This window comes from Pleurodeles waltl, chromosome 4_2 (assembly GCF_031143425.1).
Source record: "Pleurodeles waltl isolate 20211129_DDA chromosome 4_2, aPleWal1.hap1.20221129, whole genome shotgun sequence".
NCBI classification, from domain to species: Eukaryota; Metazoa; Chordata; class Amphibia; order Caudata; family Salamandridae; genus Pleurodeles; species Pleurodeles waltl.
Genome location: NC_090443.1, coordinates 548,394,096 through 548,414,274, shown reverse-complemented (window position 1 = coordinate 548,414,274; position 20,179 = coordinate 548,394,096).

The window sequence follows — 20,179 nt, the reverse complement described above, 5'->3', positions numbered from 1 at the left end:
GGAGTTGTCAAATAACTCCACATTTATCTTCTGAAAATGTTTTCAACTGGAACACCTGAAGACAATGCAGTTTGAACTCCCTCTTTCAACATCCTATTCGCCTGTTCTACCAAGACATTGGAAGTGGGAGAATAGAGGGCTCCTTGTAAATGTTTGATGTCTGCATTTTCTAAGAATGTTATCATTTGCATAGAATTCAAATAGATACCATTGTCAGTGACAATCTCTCTTAGTGGTCCTTCCACCTTGAATATGTTCTGTAAGAATGTGATGACAGAAGCGGCATCAGCTGTGGTAACACAATCAAAATAGACCCACCTGGAAAAATAGTCCACTAGAACTTTCATGTATATTTTGTTGCTTAGTAAAAGCTCAAATGGCCCTGCAAAATCAAGTGATATCTTAATCTAAGTTAGAGGGAAAAAAAGTAGACTAGACTTAAAAATTCTCCAGTGTTTGTCAGAAACAAGATGTGCTGCATGTTGAAGCCCCCCTGTTAACTTGAGCATCCATGCCAGGTCACCAGTAAAATTGTTTACGTTTATGAATTGTAGCTTTAATACCTACATGCCCCTCTTGAGAATTCCCAAACAGATATTCTCTTAAGGATGTTGGTGGAACCAGAAGATCATGTCTCAACAAAAAAGCCCTCCACCAGAGAATGATCATCTGCATCTTGTGCAAAGTTCCTCAAACATGACTCTAACGTTCTTTTTTGGGCCACCCATTTTTAACAAACTTGACTACTTGCTGCAGAAGTTGATCTGCATACAAAGCATCTCACCAATCTGTGCTAGTGATAGTGCACTGCTCCTCACTCCAGTCACCAAATAGAGCAACAGCACATTCCACCTCATCCACTAGTTCTTCTGGGATATCAGTATTTAAGTGCATCATCGACAGACAGTTTACCCTTGCATTCCTACTTCCAGGCAAGTATTTGATTAAAAAATTGAATTCTTGTAACCTTGAAATAATTCATGCTTACCTGGCTGAGGCCTTGCTTGTACCATTTCCATTGAGCATATAAATCAGAGGCTTATGATCTGTAAATATTTCAAAATGCATGCCCCACAGATACATTCTGAATGTTTCAACAGCCCACAAGCACACCAAAGCCTCCCTCTCTATGGTGCTGTAGTTTAATTCAGTAGGTGTGACTGAGCGTGATGCAAAGGCAATTGTGTGTTTCTTTTTGCCCACACAAAAGGACAATGGATGGAGTGCTGAAACTTTTTAAACACTCACCCCCAGTCACAGATTTGGGTTTAATCCATCGTTCATTTGCTTACCATTCCACCCTAGTTTGGACCCAGCCATGTGTAAATCAATCTTGACCCTGTTCCCCATGGGAACGGTCCAGACCGAACTGCCAGGCCAGGTCCTCCATGGACCCGAAACAAGAATATTGGGATCGGTTTCAGGGTATCACCCTTCATCAGCCAGGCTACCTTGAATCCAGTGGCACAGTGAGCACAGGACCCATGTCTGGGCATACCCTTCCCACTGGACGTGGACTACTGGACTACTAGCCCAGACCCAGAAAAGAATGCAATGTATTCTTGTTCTGAGATGGATTAGTATCCTGTTTGGCCTGAACCAAAGACAATTTAGGTTTGATGGCCAGCTCTGATACACTGTGTCCCAAATAGTCTAATTGATGGACCATAAATGTACACTTTTCTTAAAGTGATACCTCAATTTTTGAAAACCTGAAGCACTCTTTCTAGGATCAAATTATGTTCTCTCATGTTCTTAGCAAAAATGAGTACATCATCCGGAAAGATCTGCACACCCGGAATACCCAAAAGTATAGTATTCATGAACCTCTGAAACACACGCTGCAGAGGTTAATCCAAATAGCATGCGTAAAAACGGATACACCCCAAAAGGAGTAATGAAAGTAGTAACTATGACTCTCTGCAGCATGTGGTAGCTGGTGGTATGCAGGCCTAAGATCAAGTAATAAGAACACTTTGGATCCTCTTAGATAAGCTAATAACTCTTGCAGCTTGTGCAACGGATGACAATTAAAGATAATGTTGTTATTTAAGGTGCTAAGAAATTGACAACAAAGGTCACATCTGCCCCACCGGGATCAAGATGCAGTTCAGCACACCAGGTGCCCAGCTAGCCCACGCTGATTGGTAAGGTTTGTGTGTGGAGTCTGACCACGATTTATGCAGAAAGTAGGTATCCTGGTATGAAAGTCCTAGCTCTTGCCAGGGACGCCTGAAAGATTCCATACCATTAAGAGTTGATTCGATAAGACCATGTGCTATAGTAGCCCCAGAGGGTCCAGGAGCAGATTCAAGAGAAGTTGCAGAGAAAGAGGAGTCACGCATGATAATTCAAGGAGACCCAGAAACCAGGACAGAGTCTTCCACAAATGAGTTATTCAGATGACTTCTGATTCTTGTCTCCTGATCTGACATGCCACTCTGGGAATCATTGCAAAAGAGGAAAAAGCATAGTTGCGTTCCTACCATGTCTGCAGAAAAGCATCTGTTGCCAAAGCTAGAGGATCCTGTCACTAGCTGAAGAATGAGGGAATCTGATAAGTCAATCTGGAAGCAAAGAGATCGAGCTTGCAAGGACCCGATTTGTTAATGGGAGAAGACGCAGGAGGATGGAATTTTCCAATCATTGGAATCTCAGAGGAATCAAGAGTTCCAGTCCAATTTGAAACCCAGTTATTCTTGCCTGAAAGGTGAACTGCTAGTACTGAAATGCTGAACTGGCAGAAGTGCAAACAAAAATCTTTTGCAATGATTGTCAAGACTCACGATCCTGTTCCCCACAAGTGGTTGATGTATCGAGCTGCTGGGACATTGTTCAAGCGCAGTAGTATGCAGCGGTGTGAGTTCCTGGAGGTGAGAGAACAGATTGCAAGGGATCCTGGCAGAAGCTCTAGACAGTTGATGAGTAACTGATTCTCTTCCAGAGACCACCTACCTCCATGGAGATTGTCTCACATCGTGCCCCCAAGCTGAGACTGCTGGCGTCACATTCTATTACTAGATCTGGGGAGAGGTGAAAAATAGCTGGACTCTTCCAGACGTCTGAGTGGGCTATCCAATGCTGGAGCTTGTGTATCACCGCTGAAGAAAGTGTGACTGATTGTGAGTAGGAAATACCCTTTTGAAGATTCTGAATCTTCAACCATTGCAAGGCACAGTGGTGAAGCGGTCAAGGGAAGATCACATGGATGGAGGATGAAAGAAGGTCTACCAGATGAGGGATCCACCATAGGGTGATCAAATCTTTTGCAAGAGCTCTGCAAACTTATTTTTTGGTGGCCTTGATTGACTAGTTGGAATAAGGAATTATTTGTTTTGATGTATGTCAAACCCTAGATGAAGATGTTAAGTTAAGAGGTTTGAATTCTAAGCCATTATCAGAATGTTGTTGAGATAAATAATTAGCTGAACTCCACGTTTCCTCAGGAACTAGTAAGTGGAGTTCCACCCACAAATTGTAGAAAATGTCTGTGTGGAGGAAAGAGGGGGACTGGGAGATAGGTGTCCATCAAGTCCAAAGGAACCATGAAGTTGCTGTCTCTCAACAGATCTCGTGGAAAGTGTCTGTAGAGTATCCATGTATGGAATACTTTGAGGTTGATGACTAACCTGAAACCTCCTTTTTTGTCTACGATGAAGATATTGCTGACAAAGCTTTTGGGGTGTCATGAACTGTGACAAATCGATATCTTATGGAGTAAAGACAATTCCTAATCTACAAAGGTTTGCTTATCCAGGTAAAATGAAGCGATCAAGAGTAAGCAGTCTGATATGGAGTGTTGGAAAACTCCAGTTGAAACCTTTGGTTGGTCGTAAGTGCCCCAGCATTTTGTATGATGAGAATCCAATTGTGAAGGAACAGACCATCCCTGCCTCTAGTTCTGTTGGGGAAGAAATGGTGAAACTCATCTATAAAAGGTGGAGGACGATACATGTCCTCTGATGTAACAGTGGTATCGCTGCCCTCTGCTTGGCCTCACTTTGGAATTTGGAAGACATCTCTCAGCAGATAGTCTTCCCAGGTGCCTCACTTCCTTGGGTAACCTCGGAAAGAGGGCTTGAGGAAGTTTGGCCTACAGAGTGCCACCTTCCTCTGCTGACTTTATTAGAAAGATTTTCAATAAAGACCGAAGGTAAAGGTACTGACAAACTTTGTTACTCTTTGATGGAGGGCTCTCCGAAAAAGAGGCAGTCAGCAGCTTGGCCTGCCTCATTGATCACTAGGTCACACAGTTGTGGATCTATATGTAAGAGAATTGATCTGCAGCTCTCTACTTAATGGGCACAGTTTGCATTGCCCAATAAAGAGATGGCTACGAGGGCCCAACCTGCCCAGAGTTCAGGGTCGCTAGGAGTGCCCTGTTCTTTGCCTGAGCGGGCCAGGCTCAAAATATCCCTTCATAAACAAAAACCCACAATATGGCCCTCATTTTGAACCTGGCAGTCAGACGACCACCAGGGCCGCGGTGGCGGTCACACCTCCAACGGGCCGATGGTGAAGTGGCAGGTTGGCCTCTGCCAACCCGCCACATCCCACTTGTACTGCCAGGGCAGTTGGACAGCCAGGCTGGAGATTAGCATCTCCGACCCGGCGGTCTACTGAAGACCGCCAGCAGTATAACAAGTCTGCTTTCTACCAGGTTTCTGTGGTGGTAGCACCGTCATGAAAACCCTGTTGGAAAGGCTACCAGTGACAGGAAATTTCTTTCCTGTCACCGGCAGATGACCTCACCAATCCCCCTTGCAAACCCAATATCCCCACCCTCCTTTCCAGAACAGCACCCTCCTCCCCACCCCAGTCCATACCAGCGCCCCCTCCCTCACCTCATTACAGAACAGCACCCCCTCCCCGCATACTTGCACACACACCCACATGCACCCCGCATACACTCATTCACCTACACTTACATACACGCATTCACTCAAATGCATCCAAACTCGCATTCACTCATACGCATCCATACTCGCATTCACTCACATGCATCCATACTCACATTCACTCACATGCATCCATACTCGCATTCACTCACATGCATGCATTCACACAAACATTCCAACACACACTCACTTTAACAATGATACACGCATTCAAACACCCATACACACACCCATACACACTCGCATACACACGTGCATATGCACTTACATTCACATATGCAGACAACACCCACTCACACACACAACACCCCCCACCCTCCCACTGCCCTCCCTTGTCAGACGATCGACTTACCTTGTCCGGCGAGAAGGTCGTCCTGCAGGGAAGGGGAACAGGAGCTTCCACCACCGGCAGCGTCCCACCATCAGGACACCACCAGGCCGTATTACAGGTCATAATACGGCTGGCGGTGTCCTTTTGGCAGGGCGGTGCTGGTGGTGGAATCGCCCCTGCGCCTCTGACCGTCAGCACGGCTACTGGAGGATTTTCGTCCAAATTGTGGCGGAAATCCTTCAGTATTTGTAATATGCTGGTCGGAAGACCGCCAGCACTGGCGGTCCTCTGGCGCTCGTGGCTTCGGCGGTCTTCTGAAAAGACCGCCAAAGTCATAATGAGGGCCTATATATTGGGTTGTCACTACTGCTCATCTTAAAGGAATGATATGAGAGTGGAGAGCCCTCAGTGAGTGTGACACAGGCTCAAGCAGTGAGAATACGTTGTCAAGGATTATTTATCCCCAAGGTTCTAAAAACTCAGTTATTCCTGCAGCCCTACGTCCTTAGCTAACCAAGGCAAATATTGTGATTTGAAGGATTGCTACCTATTTCCCTCCCTATGGGATGGCTTAAAGGTAAAACTAAAGGGTTGTAAAAGCACCCCATAGCGGTGAGTGCGGGATAAGGGTTTGTCAAAGTGATTTACTCAAGCTGTGGGAGGAGCTCAAGGGAGGAGCTGAGAAGAAGCTTGACTTACAGAAGAAGTGCTGCTCCCACACCTCAGCTGATTTGAAGGACCTAGTTGTGGGTGATGAGCAGACACAAGGGGAGCAGCTTTGTCTACCTGAAATCAAAAAAGTCCAAAAAATGGCAGACACGTTCTGAGGTGATTATTTTGTAAGGTATTCAGATCGAATATTGGAAACATAAATATCTTGGCAAAAATAGCGTATCAAGAAAATTGAAGAAAAAATATTGTGAAGATAAATTGTTATAGGTATGTAACATTTTACTATATATAACTCCACATATATGTACCTTGACAACATATATATTTTCAAGCTACATAGATGTGGAGTTTAGAATAGTAAATCTATACTTACCTATTCGCACTTACCTTCTCGATCTTTTGTTCCTCTATATTTTTCACACAGTCTTATATCCACTTGATATTTCTATTTCTGATATTCTGTCACTGATCCGTTATGGAAGGGAGAGGGGAGAGAACTGTAAGAGAACACAAGGCTCTTCAGCCAGCCCGAGTCTGGGGACAACTGAACAATTGTGGCAATATTGCAGACTAAAATTTGAGCAACGCCATATCTCAGAGTTTAATGAGCAATATTTAATTTTACAAGATCAATTAACATTATAAGTAAAAAGGAAAGACGCACTTATCATGGCTGCCCCAGGCAACAAGAAAGAGGAAGGACTTTGACTGTTAGGACAGCTTATATATTCCGGAGGTCTATGATTGGTGGCTGAACTTGTATAGTGAAAGTTGTAGTTTTCTGACAGGAACTATGGTTGTTGTAGGTCTTTGAGTTTCTTTGTTTACCTTCATATGTGGCTGCTGTTTAATTAAAGCACGGTGGAGAATGCATATTCTGAAGCCTCTGGTCATGTAGAATCCCACTGAGGCAAGAAAGGAATAGAGCAGTATTGAATGAGCCTAGTGAGGCAATAAAGAGTACCCAAAGTTGTGTCGTAGACACCCATGGAGTAACGAGACTGCTAGTTTTTGGGTGGCAGCACCACAGAGTGTGGGGGAGTGAGTCTGATCCCACACCGGGTGACAGCTGTCGGCCTAACCCTTCCGGCTAGCTAGAAGCACTGACCAATACCAAAGGTAGGAGTGATTTGTAGCAGCCTATTGCATGACACTCAGGCTCCTCAGGGAAGCTGTGGTGGAACAGATCATACCCCTTTCTCTCAGTGTGCAAGTCTCATGCATGCAAAGACAAAACAAACGCTGGATCTTGGTTCAGTAGGTTTTTATTGAAGCAACTGCATTCTATGTAAAAAGGCATAGATTGTGATTATTAGGATAACGAAGCACAGCGTTATTACAGCAGTGACCAAGAAAGTGAAACACAAAAAGAGTCCTACTAAATTGTCACAATAGAGTGTCTAACATCCCTACCTACACTACTAAGTTTCCACATGAGAGCAAGTAGCAGTGGTAGCCCTAATCTGCCATTCTGGTCCCGAAAAGGAAGCCCAACCCCCACACGTGGGTTCAGAGGGGAAGAAGAGGACTGTTAGTCTACTGGGAGTCCTCCCACATAGACAAAGAGGAACCAAAGGGTTTCAGCAGGAACTGCGCAGACAGGCAGCAGGAGGTGGCAAGATGGCTGGAATGTCCCTTCTAAGATGGTGTGGGCAGGGTGATGTTTTATAATAACATATCTGTTATTCTAAGAAATGCCCTGATGTGACAACACATATTTTTCTGTGTAGGGTAGACAATGAACTCTTTGGACTGGCAATACCCGGTAAATATTATGTACTGCCTTGGGCTGAGCACAGGATGAAAATGTTGTGCAAAGACATTAATAACACATTCTGCGTAGAAGGGCAACTGATAAAAGAATGATAAGCATTGCCACTAAAATAAAGCTTTTCTAAATAATAAAGAGAATAATAGCGAATTGTAATTAGCTGAAAGGGCTCAGGCCCGGGCTAAATAATGTGCCAGTGTAAATGCTAAAATAACCTCACAACAGTTGTTGCTCAGCCCAGTGGGTAGAAAATAATCACATTAATAGGCACTACAGTATAACCATATTCTCAACCCTAGAGAAAGCACTGCATACATTTTCAGGCCTTCAAGCATATTAACATGTCAACATACACTAGGTCTCTAAAAGCCAAACTACCCTCAGCTGCAAAGCAAAAGCTCCAGCCATGTGAGAGCTTAGAAATGCCTTGGAAGTGGGACAGGTGATGACTTTGGGGCCCCGCAACGTAGGGTGGGGACCCAGAAGAGAAAAAGCACAACATGTTTGGGACCACCTCAGGCTGCGTTATGGACAAAAATGTGAACTAAATGAAAGGCCCAGCAATGTATTATGCGGCAAGTTTCCCCGAGTGCAGTGAATAACATAGTAGCGGCTCTCCCGCTGTGCCGGGGAGAGCCGCGCCGCACCGAGGTTATCCTTTGTTTTTTTCAATGTAGAATGCAGGCTCGCACCACGTTTACTTTTTTCTAGTGGTGGTGTCTAGTCCCACACGGGCATCCAAGAGATAACCACTGTTGCAGGGAAGCTCATGGAACCCGCCCACAGCTGCGCTTGCCGGGTCCCCGCGCTGGCAATACGTTCGTGTGTTGCCCTGGGAGTCGGCAGTCCTCCTGCATGTTTGCCTGCTCCAGCAGGCAGACGGGTAATGATGGGGCTGCTTCCTGGGGCCCAGGGATGGAGTCCTGGGCCCCTTCTGCTTCTTCCCGGGGAAACACAATGGCACTTCCCCATTATAACGTGTTCCCGGGGTTCAGGGAACGGGTCCCTGGACGACTTAGGAATACAGTAGTTGCACAATGTTATCTATGGTAGGTTCCATCTGCCAATGTATACTTGTAATTTACTGCAAAGAATTTGGTAGTGTGTGTGTGTGTAATGAATGTACTTCTCCTTTTCTAAAGAAGAAGTACTGACTGCACAATCATTTATTGAATGTTATTATTGCATGCCAGTGATTGATCATTCCTAGCTCACACCACCTCCTTTGAGTAGTGGGGTTCCAATATGACGCTCTCTGGCCCGCCACCCTGAAGCTTGAGGAGGAGGATAATGTTTACTAAACTGACCCTATCAATCCTTAGTCATTGTCATTGCTCACAGGGCATTTCTTATCAGAGTTTCTACACCCATCATTGCAATCACACCACAATGCATACAGTGAATTTAAGTCAGTTCGTCAACTGTGCCCAGGATGGCCTGTGGAAGAAAAACATCGGAACTATGGAAGGAGTGTGAGGCACACTCCGAGTCAGAGTTCTCTAGGTCATCGTCACCCAGCTCTGAGGCTGGTGCATAACCCGCCTCTCCGATAGCCACCAAACCTCCACCACCCTCTAGCATTCCTGTAGTGCCTGTGAACAAGACGGGGTGGCATCATGCTGGTTTTAGGCCTCCTTCTCGGGAGTCATTTGGTGCTTTGCCCAGTTTCAACCCGCTGGGACACCCTCATGCTGGGGTAGGCGTTTGATCCAGTTCCAAAGCTGGGGCAGAGAGGTTAAGAACTGCACAGTGTCTTCGTGGGTCACCCAGAATTGGACCAGGAACAGCATAGCATATTTGACACCCAGTCCCCTTAATTTTCATTTAGCCTCACTGAAAGACACCCTCTGCACCTCTTTTGTAAAGTCTGGGAGTATCATCACTCTCCAGTTTTTGACCATGATGTCAACTTTGGCTCATGCTTGAGACAGAATATGATTCTGATCCTTGAAGTGTAGGACCTTGGACACTCCAGAACAGGGTCCAGCCCCGTACGGTAGGCATGGTCAAGTGCATAAAAGCAGGGGAGGCCGTTGGGTGCGACCTAAGAGCGAATCCATGTTTCTTCTTGCTCTGTTCTTCAAATCCTCCGCCCACTGCTTGAGCGCTTTTACTCTGTTCTCCATACTAGTCATTCAACACCGCATAGTTGCCATCTCGGGGTTCAGATCATCCAGGGAACTCTGTTGCGGTGACTCTCTCTGCAAGCCTTCTGTGGTAGTCCCTCAGTAATCCCAGGTCAGTGAACATGGCGTCTATCATGGACTCAAATGCTTCACGTGATGCGACAATGGCCTGAAGTATGGTGTCTAATGTTGCTTTGTTCTGCCCCTCACATGAGCAACCCTCCATCGCATTCCTAGCTGCCGACGTTGCAATAGGACCGTTATTGAGTGTCTGGCCTGGGTCACCGGTCTCCTTCTTTTTGAAGTACTTACCGATCTTGGCGTGGTCAACCGTCTAAAGGCCAGTGCAGGCCCAGGTGTCTCCTGGGAATGGGCGTCCATTAATTAATACCCTACTCCATCCTTCTTTGCAAGAGAAAAGTCACATCGATGTTCCCCAGCGGCCCAGTGGGTAGCCTGTCAATAAATGTCTCGGAGAGCATTGCTGGCAATGCGGGCGGTCATGCACCCACTGAAATAGTGATGTGAGGCAGGAATGGGGGCCCCCACCTCCCTTGGTATTGTAGCAGGTGGCCCAAGTGAGCAGTTTAGTTATCACTCAAAGACTCGTCTTGTTGTAATGAGTCAGCTGCATCAGAGTCCGCAGTTGGGCAGGAGGAGGCCAGTATTCAAGGAAGTGGTAGTCTAAGCTCATTGCTCGCTCCACTTTCAATTTTCAGTGCCAGTACCAGCTCTTGAGGGGGGGAGGGAGGCCCAGCGATATCTTTCCCCTATTTAAAAGTAGGAGCTCAGTAGTCTGGTACTCAGAACTACTGCAGTCTCACCTTCCATGGAATTATCCCGTGGGGGCCCGCCCGCCCAGTTCTGGACCGTGCTACCGAGCATAGCGCCAGCAGGCCCGCTTTGTCCCAGCCGCCTAGAGTGACTCATAGTGTCCCTGCACAGACCTGCTCCTCCTAGCCAGGTGCCTCTCCCGCTGTGAGCCCACTTCAGGGGCACTTCGGCCCTGCCAGTGCGTCAGGTCTGTGCCATCCCAGGCTACTCTGCAGTTCTGGGATACGTTGGACCAGCGGATGTCCTCCTGGGTGCAGGTCAGCTCGGGGGTCACTCCCTCAGTCCCCCAGCTCTGCAGCATGTCATGCTCCTCTGCATGCCACGATCTTGCAAGGTTGTATGCCCTGTTTCCGCATCGGCCACCTAGGGGACACTTCAATCCGCACCTTCTGCTGTTAATGTGCAGGGTGAGAGCGGTATCAAATTATCAGGATGGGCCTCGATGACTAGCACGGCTGGGGAGCTCCACTTCCATGCTTCCTACTTCCTACTTCATTGACGGTTGGCCATGCCCCCCCTCTCTTGCCTGTTCAGTTAGTCATGGTTGGTTTACTGCTGTGGACTGGTACCGGACTGGGTGATAGGCTTTACCTGCATCAGTTCTGTCTTTTGTGACTGGAAGAGGTCCAAGAGATGAACAGGAATGATTATGCATCTGATTTCAGCTACGGTCAGCTGCATAACTGCGGAGTCATACAGAATTAGGATTAATGAGGTCTGACAGGCTTATGTACGAGTTTACATCAGTAAATGACACTCAAGCCACAAGCTTCAGCTATTCCCAAGTTACTCAGCTATAGAAAGCAGTTAGAGTGTTTGCAAACAAGAGGATTGTGCCCGATCATGTTATTCCATATCTATGGCCAGTGAAAGGGTGATAATTGTTCCAGGTTTTATCCCAGGGTTATGGCTGGTGATGGAAACAGCTATGTTTTTACCTCTCGTCTATACTGTAAATGCTCCTAGAGGCTTCAGATCTTGGCTGGCAGTAAGATCCAGAGCTTTGCCACTTGTACTGAGAAAGTGGATCTCCTATGGATTTCTTATTATAAGGCAGTATGACAATCTCTTACTTTGTTATCTTGAATTTAATTTGTGGTTATGATGGCCCTTTTGCTTGGGAGGCTCTCTGAATAATGCTTTATGGCTTGAATATTCCTTGTCTAGTTTCAGATAACCAGTGTCGCGATTGTAGCAAGGTGGCATGCGTTCTCTGAGGTGAAATCAGCAAAGACGTTCTGTAGGAACATTTTGCATTAGTTGTACTTTGCATATGATGAAATTTTGGGTATATTATTGTGTAGAACGTGTTCCCAGTGACTTTGTTGGTTTGTGGTATCAAGGATGGATCTGATTCTATGGTTGTCTCTAGGTTTCTTACCTCTGGAATATCTTGAATTTTTAATCAGTAGTATAATGTACATATGTCTATATACATGGAGATGGCTTCAAGGAAGCCTTATTTTGAAAACACGCTAGATGTTCCTTGAGGGTTTGTTAGATGTTTGAGTACTTTCTTGATGAAATATATTGAAAGTATCTTGAGATGTGGTTGCAAGCTATTTGGCTTTGTTAATGTTTTTCAAAGGGATGTGGTGCTACTGCCTGCAGTAGTGGACAGCCAGGTTTGAGTCTCTGCACCGAATCAAAATCCAGAGATTTGGAGCAAATCACTTAAACTCCTTGTTCCTAAAAATAAAAAAGAATGTGTTCTTGTGTAAAGTAAATATTGCTCGAGCAAAGCGCTTCAATACCTTTGGGTCCAGTGTGCGCTATATAAGCCTTTTGCAAATGAAATAACAAAAAAAGAATGAGAGGGAGAAGGGCTGGAAATAATGGTGGCGAGGTGAGTGGGTGAAAAAGAACGATGCAGCGCTCCAATACCTTCGGGTCTAGTTTGCACTATAGTAAAACAAAAAAATACAAAGCGGGAGAGGGCGGGAGAGACAGGAAAAACAATGAGGAAGAGAGCGGGGGCTAGAGAGGGTCTACAGGCACAAGCACTACTGAAAAGAGCTAGGTTTAAAATTGAAAAAAGTACCTCTACCAGCAGTGGCCAGTGAAAGGATACTGGCCGCAGAGACAGGAAACAGTACTTTGTCCAAGCTCCATGGACAACCACCGAGGAAGAACAGAAAGTGGAAGCAGGAGGAGGCCATAACCCATGAGAATCAAGGAAATGAGAGCGACGTGGGAGCCAACCAATGGTGAGTAACGGTAAGTATGGGGGTGGGCTCTAAGCCCATTTTTAAGCTTTTTTTAAATTCACAATGGCTATTGTTGACAGCACATACACGCTGTAGGCAAAACCTGAAAAGAATGAACAGTGCATGGTTACCCTTCAACATGTCTCAATTAAACTCAGAAGAGCTACGTATACGAAAAAAAAAATTCAGACTGTAACACAGACTGTACTCCACTTCTTTACAGAGAGGCAAAATTAGTCTTCCACAACACAGCATACAAGGATTGCACAAAAGAAGGCAAATAGACAAGTCAACTATTCCCTTCCGGTCACAAGAGAGGCTTGCCTTTTGGGCCGAAATGCATAAACCTAAGTTCTCACAAAAATGAAGAATTTATGTTTTCACGCATTGAATGCAAACAAAGGCTTGCAGAACTACTGTTTGTATTCATTGTATGCAAAAAGATGTTTACCACACTTTTGTTACATCTCTTGGTTTTACCAGTGCTGGGGGGAAATGATTGCTTTCTGTATGCAGATTCTTATAGAAGATAAAGAATTGCATATGGCAAACAGTGTGGTGACTGAATATAATTTTAAAAAGTAAAGTAGTGCCTCATGCATTGAAATGGAAGAACTAACTAGAAGGAAGAATGATATACCAAACAACCACTAGCATGAGGTGAGAGAGGAAAACTGCTCTAGGCGGGGAAAAGCCCACTGTATGTATATTATATAGAATTGGTAACAATAGATCTTCAGGTCAAGCCGGATTTTTAAAAATCTTATCTATCAGGGAAAGAGAGAAAGGAGAAAAGGTGACAGCTACAGCATCTGGTGCAATTTATTTGTTATATTTTGCTATCTTCCCGTTACTGGTAGACTTGATTTATTTAAAAATGATAAATAGATTTTTCTGCGGATGCAATCATAATAAATGTGTGGGACCTGGGGTAAAATGGATCCTCTCCTGGCCACGTTAGACGGTCCTGGACACTGGAAAGCACAGTTGCAATGCTGTCCTTTGTGTGGGCAGTGGTCCCCTCGACAGAAATGAGGCAGCTGGTTATTTTCAGTGGACCATAGAGTGGCTACATGCTTTGTGTGACACCCTCAGCCATAACCGTCTCTTTCCATTTTATTAACAACTAAAGCCTCAGAATTGGCCTTGTTCATTTGGTCACACAATCACAAAGCATACATTAATAAGGCTATTCTAGCTAAATGGGCACCGGGCAGTACATCACCATCCTACCATATTACATTGTTTAACGTGGTACAAGTACATAGTTAGAACACTATGGTGCAATTAATGGTTCTTCTTCTAATTGTTCAGGTCCACCAGCAGGATGAACCTCCTTTGCAAGTAAGCATTTTCTCAAGGGATCCCTAGTATTGTCTCAAGGGGTCCCAAATGTCCCTTGACCCATACAGTACAGTATTTACTTCTCTGTTTTGTCTGTTAGGAGTTTTCATGAGAAATGTATTTACTGGTGCTGCCAAAACTCTTTCCAACTCATAACGAGGTACGTGTCAAATAGTATGGATCCGGTGGGGTGCAGATTGCGCTTGAGCTACCAAATACTAAGTTTAAAAAATTGGGGCCACAAACCTCCCCGTCCCTACAGCAATTGAATAGTTTTTCAGTTTATTCTAGCTTTTTCACTGGCCCAAGCCAGCTTGACCATTAACAAATTGAGCTGCGTGAAAAAGCTACGATTTAGTGGGAGCATGAGTTTCTGAAAAAGATAAATTAATTGAGGAAGTACATTTTCATGGTACCAAGGCGGTCAGCCGTCAATGTTGGCAGCTCATTTCATTTGTCTTCATTAGAAGCTATGTTATCCATGCATACCCCATAATTGGCATGATATGATATGTCTATATCCCAGTGATATTGTATACACAAGAATCTAACAGTGTCTACACGCCACTGTATAGGGTATTCCTAAGGAACAGTAGTAGTGCTCTTAGTCAAATGGATCATCAACGTTTTCTCCTAGTTTATAATAAGTCCATAGCACTGGCCATATGCTATTTTTGTCTAATGACATGTTTAAGTGTGATTCCAGAATTTGTGACTAACAGCATGATGTCCTTTGCTTTGATCAATAAGTCTTCTGAGACTATCAAACTTAATTCCCCATTCACCATGGAATCCCCCTAGCAAACTTATTAGGGGTTCCATCTCCAAAGCAAACAATATCAGTAATGGGGTAACCCTGACCTGTGTCCGTATAATGTCTATTCACTCAGAAAGCTTATCATTCACCTTTACCTGGGCAGTAAGTTGATTATATAGAATCTGGATCCATCTTATGAAGTCACGGACCAATCCCATTTTCTCCATTGTCGTAAAAAGGAATGGCCATGCAATAAAATCAAAAGCCTTGCCGGTATCTAAAAATACACTGCAGCCTTTACGTCTGGGTCATTTTGATGTATTGCAGCAAATAGTGTTCGTAAATTATCAGCTGTGGATCTACCAGGGATAAACCTGAATGGGTCCAGCAGTACCAAGCTGTGCTGCAGGGGGATAAATCCAGCAGCAATTATTATGACAAGGATCTCATTTTCTATATTGATGAGTGAAAAGTGTTGGGATGATCCACATCTATTAGGGGGCTTACCAGGTTTCAGGAGCGCAAGTACAATTGCCTTTTGCATCGCCAGTGGCAAGTGCCGCCTAGCTATTGCCTCTTCAAATACCATTGGCAATACGTGGGCAAGCTCCTCAATATATTCCTCATATAATTCACTTCTGAAGCCATCACTGATGGGTGCCTTATTATTTTTAAGCCCTTAATTGCTCTTTGAATCTCTGCTAGTTTGAATAGGGAGCATAATATTTCCCATTCAGTTCTTTCCACCCACGCTAGTGTTGCCTTTTGCAAATAATGATTTACAGCTGCAGATCTATGAGCATCTATCGTCCTATATAAGTCGGTATAATATTGCATGGACACTTGCATAATTTCTTTCAGTTTAAAATACATGGTACCACCGTCTGACTCCATTGAAACTACAACTGATGCGGCCCACTATAGCATAGTGCCGCTCTCTAATGTGTGTCCTGATACGTCACCCTCACTATATGTATGTGCAACAGAATACTTGCCCAGAAACATATTTTCCCTTTCTGCTTTGTTTCTGTACTCTTGTAGTTTTGCAGGCATGTCTCGTAAAATATCTGCTGTACCCCAGATTCCAAATGTTTAAGTTCTTCTAATCTACCACAGATAGATTTCAGTATGCCATTTCCTTTGGCTACATATACTCCCCTCATTACCGCTTTGACGGTCCCCCAGAGCACTACATACGAGTCCACTGAGCCATAATTAGTGTCAAAGTCTCATACAGTGTCCTATCTGATCTCCTCCCTAACGGCACGACCCAGCAGCATAGTGGAATGAAAACACGATAGTCTGTGCATGTGTGTCTGGTCTGGTAGTGTTATTTTTAAGATCACTGGGGAATGATCTGAATATGTGCGTGGAAGCTGTTATTTGTCACAAATCCAGCTGGTCACAACCCACGTGCCAATCCAATTATCTATTCTGGGGCCTGAATTGTGGGCTAATGTATGACACTTGTATTCTCTATGACCCTCATGCCGGAAGCACCAGATGTGCAGCAGGTCGTGCTGTTGTAGAATTGTGTGGAGTGTCTCCAGCGCTCAAGAGTCAGATGCAGTGTTTATGATCTCTGCCACAGAGCAGCTAGCGCCAACTGCAGACTTTTTGTAATTAATGACACAAAAAAGTCAGGATCATCAAGTTTGGACCATATGATTTTATTAAGATAATGCTTGTCATCAGAATTTTTCCTTCCCATATCAAGTAACATTCCTGTGGGTCAGCAATTTATTGTATATGACTATAAGGAACCCCTCTACGAATGAGCACCACCACCCCCCAAGCATATGTGGAGTATAATGCAAAGGACCTACGGGAACTCCAATTTGTAGCTACGTTCAGCTTCCGGTGCTGAATAAGATATGAGTCCTGTAAGTAGGTATAGCATGTCTACTGCATGTCGAGTGGCATATGTTAGTATATGGAGGTATCGCCATCGTCTTCAAAGACTCCATCAGCGTCACCACCTCCACCGAAGACACCCCTCTCGCCGCTAAACACCTGCATTTTCAGATTTGCACCGACCCGAGGACCACCCTCAGAGGATCCCTCGTCTACCGTCCTCCCGGACCACGCGCCCCTTTCAGCGACACCATCGCCGACTTCATCTCCCCGCACGCCCTCGCCTCACCGGACTACATCCTCCTAGGCGACCTCAACTTCCATCTGGAACAAAACAACGACCCCAACACCACCACCCTGCTCGACAACCTCGCCAACCTCGGCCTCAAACAACTGGTGAACACCGCCACCCACATCGCCGGACACACGCTCGACCCTATCTTCTCCGCCAGCAAACACGTCTTCTTCAGCCACACCTCCGCCCTACACTGGACCGACCACAGCTGCGTCCACTTCACATTCCGACGCGAGTCCCGCCACCTCCGCACTCAACCCATCCCTCGTCGACAGTGGAACAAGATCCCTGAAGAACAACTCTTCTCCGCACTCGCCGCCAACCAACCCACCCTCACCACCGACCCCAACGACGCAGCCCACCAACCTCACAAACTGGATCTCCAACTGCGCAGACAACCTTGCTCCCCTCAAACGCACGCATCGACAGACCAACACCAAAAAACCTCTCTGGTTCTCTGACACCCTCAAAGAATCAAAGAAAACTTGTTGCGCCCTTGAGAAAGCCTGGCGCAAGGACCACACTGCTGACAACATGACCGCCCTCAAGAACGCTACCCGCGAACACCACCACCTGATCCGTGCTGCCAAAAGGAACTTTTTCACCGACAGACTGGACAAAAACAGCCACAACAGCAGAGAACTCTTCAGCATCGTCAAGGAGTTCTCCAACCCCAGCGCCAGCGCCGTCACGCCCTCACAGGATTTGTGCGAATCCCTCGCCACTTTCTTCCATCGCAAGATCAGCGACCTCCACGACAGCTTCGGACACCAGACCCAACCAAACACCACCGAACCCGCATCCCCGGCCATCACCCTCAACAACTGGACCCACATCAACACGGAAGAAACCAAATCCATCATGAACTCTATCCACTCCGGCGCCCCTTCGGACCCCTGCCCGCACTTCATCTTTAACAAAGACGACGACATCATCGCCCCGCACCTCCAGACCGTCATCAACTCTTCTTTTTCTTCTGCTACCTTCCCCGAATGCTGGAAACACGCCGAAGTCAACGCCCTACTAAAGAAACCTACGGCTGACCCGAGCGACCTGAAAAACTTCCGCCCCATCTCTCTTCTGCCTTTCCCAGCCAAAGTAATAGAGAAGACCGTCAACAAACAGCTGACCACCTTCCTGGAAGACAACAACCTGCTCGACCCCTCACAAACCGGATTCCAAACCAACCACAGCACTGAAACCGCCCTCATCTCACTCACAGACGACATCAGAACCCTGATGGACAACGGTGAAACAGTCGCCCTCATTCTTCTCGACCTCTCGGCTGCCTTTGACACCGTCTGTCACCGCACCCTAATCACCCGCCTCCGCTCCACCGGGATCCAAGGCCATGCCCTGGACTGGATCGCCTCCTTCCTCGCAAACCGTTCCCAAAGAGTTTACCTCCCTCCGTTTCACTCAGAACCCACCGAGATCATCTGTGGCGTACCTCAAGGCTCATCACTCAGCCCGACACTCTTCAATGTCTACATGAGCCCCCTCGCCAACATCGTACACAAGCACGACATCATCATCACCTCCTACGCCGACGACACCCAACTTATACTCTCCCTCACCAAGGACCCCGCCAGCGCCAAGACCAACCTACAAGTGGGTATGAAGGACGTCGCAGATTGGATGAGGCTCAGCCGCCTAAAGCTGAACTCTGAAAAAACGGAAGTCCTCATCCTCGGCAACACCCCGTCCGCCTGGGACGACTCCTGGTGGCCCACGGCCCTCGGCACCGCACCGACCCCCACAGACCACGCCCGCAACCTCGGCTTCATCTTGGACCCTCTTCTCACCATGACCAAGCAAGTCAACGCTGTGTCCTCCGCCTGCTTCCTCACCCTCCGCATGCTCCGCAAGATCTTCCGCTGGATCCCCTCCGACACCAGAAAAACCGGGACCCACGCCCTCGTCACGAGCCGCCTGGACTACGGCAACACCCTCTACGCCGCGACCACAGCCAAACTCCAAAATCGCCTGCAACGCATTCAAAACGCCTCGGCCCGCCTCATCCTCGACGTACCCCGCAGCAGCCACATCTCCGCACACCTGAGACACCTGCATTGGCTCCCAGTCAGCAAAAGGATCACCTTCCGACTTCTCAACCACGCACACAAAGCCCTCCACGTCAAGGGACCGGAATACCTCAACAGACGCCTCAGCTTCTACGTCCCCACCCGCCTCCTGCGCTCCTCTGGCCTCGCACTCGCTGCTGTCCCTCGCATCCGCCGCTCCACGGCGGGTGGGAGATCTTTCTCCTTCCTGGCGGCCAAGACCTGGAACTCCCTCCCCACCAGCCTCAGGACCACCCAGGACCACTCCGCTTTCCAGAGACTCCTAAAGACCTGGCTGTTCGAGCAGCGATAACCCCCCCTTTTCCCCTAGCGCCTTGAGACCCGCACGGGTGAGTAGCGCGCTTTATAAATGTTAATGATTTGATTTGATTTGATATGGTGCTTTTTTCGGAACATTTAGCCCTCGTATATTACAAGTCATGAGCTTGAGTTTCAGCACAGTATTAGTAACATATTTTTTAGCATACATGTCACCCCCCGATCTGTTGTGTGGAAGGGTGTGACTCCCCCTTCTATTTCAAAGTATTCTTTCGGTGACCACAGATTGACTTTCCACCACAAACCGTTGCCCCCTCCATCCTCCTACACTGAACCATAACATTTCAGTGGACTGTTCCCTACCTCAACAAACAGATCACAGGTTGTAACAACGTGCCACCCGAAATTCCCCATGTCTATTCAGAACAAACAGCGTAGGCAAGAGGCAAGTGGAAGGCAGCCAGGAAAAAAAAGATATCTGCCATTAATATCCACTTACAAAGTTCAACAAACTAGAAGTTCACCTCTCACCCACATTTCATATGTAAGTGTGTACACCCAACAATAGAAATATGCGCAGCCTGTACCCCCAGCATTGCCCAATCAACACCTTCACTCCACAAGTGCTGATGTCTCGATTTACAGGTGTTTCACCAAAGATTATTGTTGCAATGACACCAATCTCCCAATGTTACCACCTCCAATCCATTTATGTCAATAACACCAATGCATAGTCTGTGTCTTTTAA